The sequence below is a fragment of the Dipodomys spectabilis genome, unplaced genomic scaffold (assembly GCF_019054845.1).
Source record: "Dipodomys spectabilis isolate Male_0828 unplaced genomic scaffold, ASM1905484v1 ptg000362l, whole genome shotgun sequence".
Taxonomy (NCBI): Eukaryota; Metazoa; Chordata; class Mammalia; order Rodentia; family Heteromyidae; genus Dipodomys; species Dipodomys spectabilis.
Window position 1 is genome coordinate 1,939,291 of NW_024871039.1, and position 6,757 is coordinate 1,946,047.

The following is a 6,757-nucleotide window of genomic DNA, read 5'->3' on the forward strand; positions in this document are numbered from 1 at the left end:
GTCTCTCCCGAATTACAAACTCTATCTACACTTCCCACCAGAGCTAGAAAATGGATGCCACAAATCACCATGCCGAGCTCAAACTTTTTTTTAATTCAAGTAAAAATATTTCCAAAAAGTGACCAAATAATGAAGCCTTTCTTAATAAAGTATGTGCTTTTTGAAAATACAGTAAGTATTTGTTACCTGGACAAATATGTTTATAAGTATAAGAAAATAAATTTATTTAACATCATTAACAATATAAAAAATAAGAAAACAATTTTTAAATAGTCACATGTTAAATATTATAAAAGCAAAATATATGTGTCTGAATAATTTACATGTGTAAAAATCATGCAAAAATAAATTAACTAATTCTACAACTCTGAAAAAAATGAATTATCCTAAAGAAACAAATGAAAACATTTAAGCCCAAAATTTGAAATTTAGAAAATAAAATGAAGTGTACTCTTTAGATGACTTAATTAAGTGTAAACCCTCTGTATATCAATTTTATAATAAAAATGTATGAACAAAGAAAGCAAAAGTACCCAATGATCAATAGCAACAGCAAAAGCATCAGTAGTTCTTGTTTTAAGTGTACAAAAATATTGGTGGAAGATATAACAATGTTCCTGCCCTAAGAAATGTATTCACTACCTCATTTATGTAACTTTAACCCCTGTGTATATTACCATTACAATAAAATTAAATTGAAATTTAAAATAAACCAAAATATACACCAATTAAGAATTCTTAGAAGCCATTGGTTAAAAACTTTCTAAAAAACTTCCTTAAATACCCAAGAAATATACTTTGATGATACTATTTAAATACTTCAACTTCAGCAGAAAAGCAAAAAGTTTAAAGTAATAAATCAGAATATATTACTATTAATAATAATCATAAGACGAATTTATACTGGTAGTCAAATATGTAAAAAAGGCAATTTGCCATTCATTTGCACTTAATAAATGAGAAAGAATTTTCTAGGTTTTTTTAAATTATCATAAGTTTAATGAAAAAACTATTCTTTCACATCATATGATAATCAGATAAAGCTGATATTAGAGTAAAGAACAGATTGTACTAAGTTTTTGAATGTTCATGTATGTACTTATTTTGGTTGTGGGAAATTGTGGGTATTTCAACTTGGGGTATATTTTTCTTGCTAGGCCAGCGTCATATCAGTGGTTAATTTTAGGATAGGGGTGTTCTTTCCACAAGAACATGCACCTGATTTGTCCTTTTAGCATTCCCTGATTTGTCCTTTTAGCATTCCCATCATCAATGGCATCAGAGTTGCACACCAACTTGTCTAGCCTGCTACCTTGACTGGCCTGGATCCGCAGTCCTTGCAATCTTAGTAACTAGATAGTGAAGGATGGTGGAAATGATCCAATGCACCCAGCTGTAGATTGAGAAGGAATTCCACTAAACTTTTGGCCTGGGTTCTGTTCTCAAGCCTCCTAAGTAGGTAAGACTATACATGGGAACCCCTGGTACCAAACTAACTATTTTAAAGCAATTAGACATATATATGACTTAGGCTTGTGATTACCTCAGGAAATGAATAAAAGAGCAGGGAAGCATAAAGGACAGCCAGAATTTTAACTAGGTACTCAGAGGCTGAATAAGCTTAGCTAGCTACTCGGAGTCTGTTCAAAGCCAGTCCAATCATGAAAATACAAGCGATTATCTAAAAATAAAAACAGAAGTGGCTGAAGTGGTAGACCACTATCCTTGGGCACAGAAGCTGAGTAATAGTTCCCAGGCACTATCAAGCCTCAAGAATGATGAATGCATGCATAAGCACATGTGCGTTTGCATACTCGCATGCACATGAACATACACACACAAATGAGTATTTCAATGTGAAGTTCTTTAATTTTTACCTTGTTGTACTTTATTTCCCTGTATTAGTTCACAAATTAACAAAATGAGCTAAGGACCTATTTACATAAAATTCATCATGTTTCTCTAAAATCTACTCTCTTTTTGGAAGCCTGCATTTATTTGACCCAAAAGTAAATTATTCAGGAAGTCAATTCATCACTCTCAAGTCTACAGTATTAGATGATTGTTTAGGTTCCTCCTAGCAATATGATTTTGTGAAATCCTGTATCAAGTAATATATTTCTTTCACTAGAAGGGAAGCCTCTGTCAAACAATTAATAATAGGGTTTTCTCCTCTTGGCATGCATCTGTAGTTATATTATCTTCATATATTTCATGATCTGTTTATGACAAAACTACCGTGAAAGTAAAAACACCCTTCTCAACGCTTAGGATTTGTATACCATTCATAGATATGAAGGTGTTTAAATGTTACTGAAATTACTTTGGAATAAATAATGTTCACCTTATCTTGAGAAAGAGGAATTGTTTTCTCAGCACTTTAGGCAAGAAGTTGAGGGAAAGAAACAACAGGAAAAGTGAGGAACAACTCAACACATACATTCAAATAAAACAAAACAAGAAAACACAAATTAATTCAGTACTCAAGTACCTGCAGGAAATGCAAAGATTTAAAAAATCAGCTACGACAAGCTTTTGAAAATCCTGACTACATGGGAGTGCACTGTTGTGAGAACAGTGGCTAAAGCCCAGACTAGACAGAAAGATCTATACATAATACCATGCACTTATTATTCTAAATTCCAGGAAGAATAATATAAAGTGGACTGAGGCCAAGATCATACACAAGTAGGAAGCCAGTTTCTATCTGAAAAATAATCAGGATAATTTAGGGCTGGGCACATGACCAAGTGGTAAGAACACCTATTTAGGGGGCACAAGACACTGAATTCAAACTGTAATATTAGGGGCATTAAAGAAAAAAATGCTATGATTTTAAATAATTGGAATAACTGTAGCACTTGAGTGTTTGAATCGAGAAAAATCCATGAGAGAGATAGAATGAACCCACGTTCCAATGCTTTCTATTTAAGTGATAATGTTTAGTGGTACTTCAGACAAAACAGATTTACCTTGCTAATGAGCATGGATGTACATTTGGGTGATGGAAATACTCTACTTACACAGGTGTAAATTAAATAGATTTTTTGGGTAGATTGTAGTTCTTGAACTAAGAGCCTGGGTGTTGTCCCTGAGCTTTTTCTCTCAAGGCTACCACTCTATTACTTTGAGCCACAGTTCCAATTCTGATTTTCTGTTGATTGTTTGGAGATAAGAGGCTCATGGACTTTCCTGCCCAGGATGGCTTTAAAACATGTTCATCAGATCTCAGCCTCCCAAGTAACCAGGATTCCAGGCATGAGCCATCGATGTTTTTAATAATTTAGTAAATTGTATAGTTACAGAAGTTATAAATTATCATTGTAACCTGAGTAATATATATATATATATATATGTGTGTGTGTGTGTGTGTGTGTGTGTGTGTGTGTGTGTGTGTGTATATCAATACATACGGATAGAAATAGTTTAACATATTTTTGAATCTACAGTACATATATGAAATCATCCTTGATTATAAAATAAAATGGAAACAAAAGTTAATGAGGAGGAAAGCAAAGGGAATTGTTACATGTTTCTTTTTGTTGAATGAAATATGAATCAGTTTGAGAAAACTATCTCTACTTTAACAAAATGGATAATTGCTATTAATTCCAAACCATCTATTTGCCCATATTGTGCATCCTCGCACATGAGTGTCAAAATCAAACCACACTTTTCTTTTTATCTGTATTTAACTCACCTGTTATAATTTAGGGGATAGATGAAGTAATCAAATAAAGATTAAAATAATAAGTGAGGCTGTTAGAGCTGAAAAAGATTTTAAATATGATAATAGCTAATTAAAATGCATATTTCTTTCTTTTACTCTGTTTTTATGTCTCATTCCCACATTAGGAAAGTACATAGAAAGTTCTCACTAAATTTATGTAATTATTAAAAATGTATTGAAAGAATATGGGCACAGTGTGGTTTTAGCTTATTGAGACCTGTATGGGGTAGTTTGTTTTTGAGAACTTGCAATACGTTGTGATGGAGATGAAGGGAAGGATGTGCTTATTCTGGAAAACTAGCTAGAGGATTGCTCCCAGAAAGATAGTGATGAATTCTTCCAAAAGGTTACAGTAAAATCACTTTCACAACTATCTTCATTACTGCACTATTCACCATAGCCAAGTTATGGAAACAGCCAAGATGCCCTTTGGCGGAAGGATGATTGGAGAGAGTGTGTCATATATACACAATTGTACTGCACCTATCCATTATGAGGACTGTTACATTATTTGCAAAGAAATGGATAGATCTAAAAATATATTAAATAAATAAAGTCAGAGCCAGACACACAAAGGACCCATGTTCTGTCGCGTATTTGGAAGCCAGAATTTTATGCAAGTTAAACAACAGTATTAACCAAAGCTTTCATTTTTCAGAGCAATATTTAAAACGTGTAATTTCTTATAAAATTGAATTTTAATCCCAAAAAAATGAATACCAGGAAACTATCACTTGGAAGATGTGAGGGGAATTCAAATGGAAAGAATAAAGAGAGTTATGGAGTAACAGTGAAGACATTATATTCAATGGAAATAATATGAAACTAAAAAAAATTAAAGTGGGGTGATGTTTGGAATGGTAGGAAAAGTTATATAAAGATCCATTATACTTTAAAAACTTATTTATTGAATGGAAATTCCCGTGTACAACTAGTTAAGACAATAAAAACATGATTAAAAACAATGGAGACATTTGATCTTAAACTGCGTTCTCTTAAACCATGAGTCAATATAATAGTTTCTTCCTCAAATTTTCTTTGAAGGTATTTTTCTCATAGTGATAGAAAAGTGATCAATGCAATGAATACCAATACATCACATTGCACATATAAAATCACAGTAAAAATGCTAGATTTAATCACATGATAAAATAACAGGTAGAATGTGCCAAATGCTAATTGATTGTTTTTCCAAGTACTTTAGCTATGTTATACAATTTAATCCTCACAATAATTGCATAAAGTGGAGCTCCTTACATTTTTAATTCTCAGATGATGATATTGAAGTCTTCAGAGTTAGAATTACTAGTACAACATTGCGCACATGGTAAGTGTTAGCCTGAGGTTCATCTCAAACTGTATCAATTAACCTCATTCTATTTTATGACTAAAATACCAGCACTTAGTCTACAAATTCTAGGAAAATTTCTCAGAATTATTGTGTACACTCATAATATTTCACTTTATCTTTGTTAGAAAATAGGGAACTGTAATATGAATACTCAAAGTTCATAATCAATGCATACCTCCCTGGTGAAAAGAACTGCTAATGTATAACATTCTTGATTTCTAGCTCAAAATAGTAGAAATCATATTTTAACCCTTCACTAAACACTGAACTGCCTGGGGACACTATCTCTGTTTAACACTGTCTTACTGAAAGAATGACCTCCATAATTCCTGATGGAAACAGACTACAGTTCTTATGGACCAATCATTTCCAAATTGTAGCTCAACTTAGTTGTTTACCATTAGGAAGTATTTTGATTGCTTTTTATACCCAACATTTAAAATGCTATTAAAGCAAGACTGATATAAAAATCACCTTTGACCCTAGATAAATATTTTATTTTTCCTATAACCAAAAATGCACTCTGACATATCATTAATGTTAGGAATGAGAGGTTAAAAATCATAGACACTAAGTATGAATTAAAGACTCTCCATTTTGTGAATACTATTGGTTTAAAAAGACATGAAGGGCTGGGAAGGTGGGTTAGTGATAGAGCGCTTGCCTTTCATGCATGAGGCCCTGGGTTCGATTCCTCAGCACCACAAAAGCAAAAAGAAAAAAAGCTGGAAGTGACGCTGTGGCTCAAGTGGTAGAGCACTAGAATTGAGCTGAAGTGCTGAGGGACAGTGCCCAGAGTTGAGGCCCCACTACCGGACCCCTCCCCCACAAAAAAGACATCAATACTACCAATTTTTTTTCAAAATTTCTTATGATACTGAAGATTCAATTATAAACTATTAACACTTGAAAATAACTCATTTTCATGGGAGTAGAATACAAAGCACAAGATTAATCCTAATCATTTGAAAAGACCTTTATTTATACTACAAATTCATTTTTATAACTACAAATAATCTAAAAATAACTGAAGCACAGTGAGACAAAAATAATTTAACTGCATCATCTACATTCAAAGGACTGTGCTAATAGAAAACAAAATTATACTAATAATTGGGTTACCCAATTCACTTACATTCTTTTATTCTATTTCTTTTAGTTTCATAAAAACTGGCTTTTCATAAAATGATGCATAAAAAGCCTGTATACCCAGTTACATTTTCAGATCTTAACAATATTTATTTCAGAAATGTCTTTAGCTGTATAGTCAATGAACTAAAATAATAGTAAAATATTTAAATGGTTTTCAGAAATTGCAAGACAAGGTCTAGGATGTTATTTATATTGGAAAACATATTTGAAAAGCCTTATTTGTTAAAGTTGTGCTATTACTCCCACAAAAGAACTATTAATGAAGAAACCTTTGTATGTACAAACTTCAAATGCATCCACAATCTGGAGGTGACACATGTTTTTGTTTGTTTTTTTGAACTATATATCTAACATGCATAGCCACAATACAGATTTTCAGTCAATATGATGGGATATTCAAACCTTAAAAATACGGGGTTTATTATCTTAGTGTGAATAGATACAATCTTACAAATAAAGTTATTTTCAACAGAAATCCAGAAAGAGTTTATCCACCTTGAGTTTCACAGAAATAACCAGAGAGT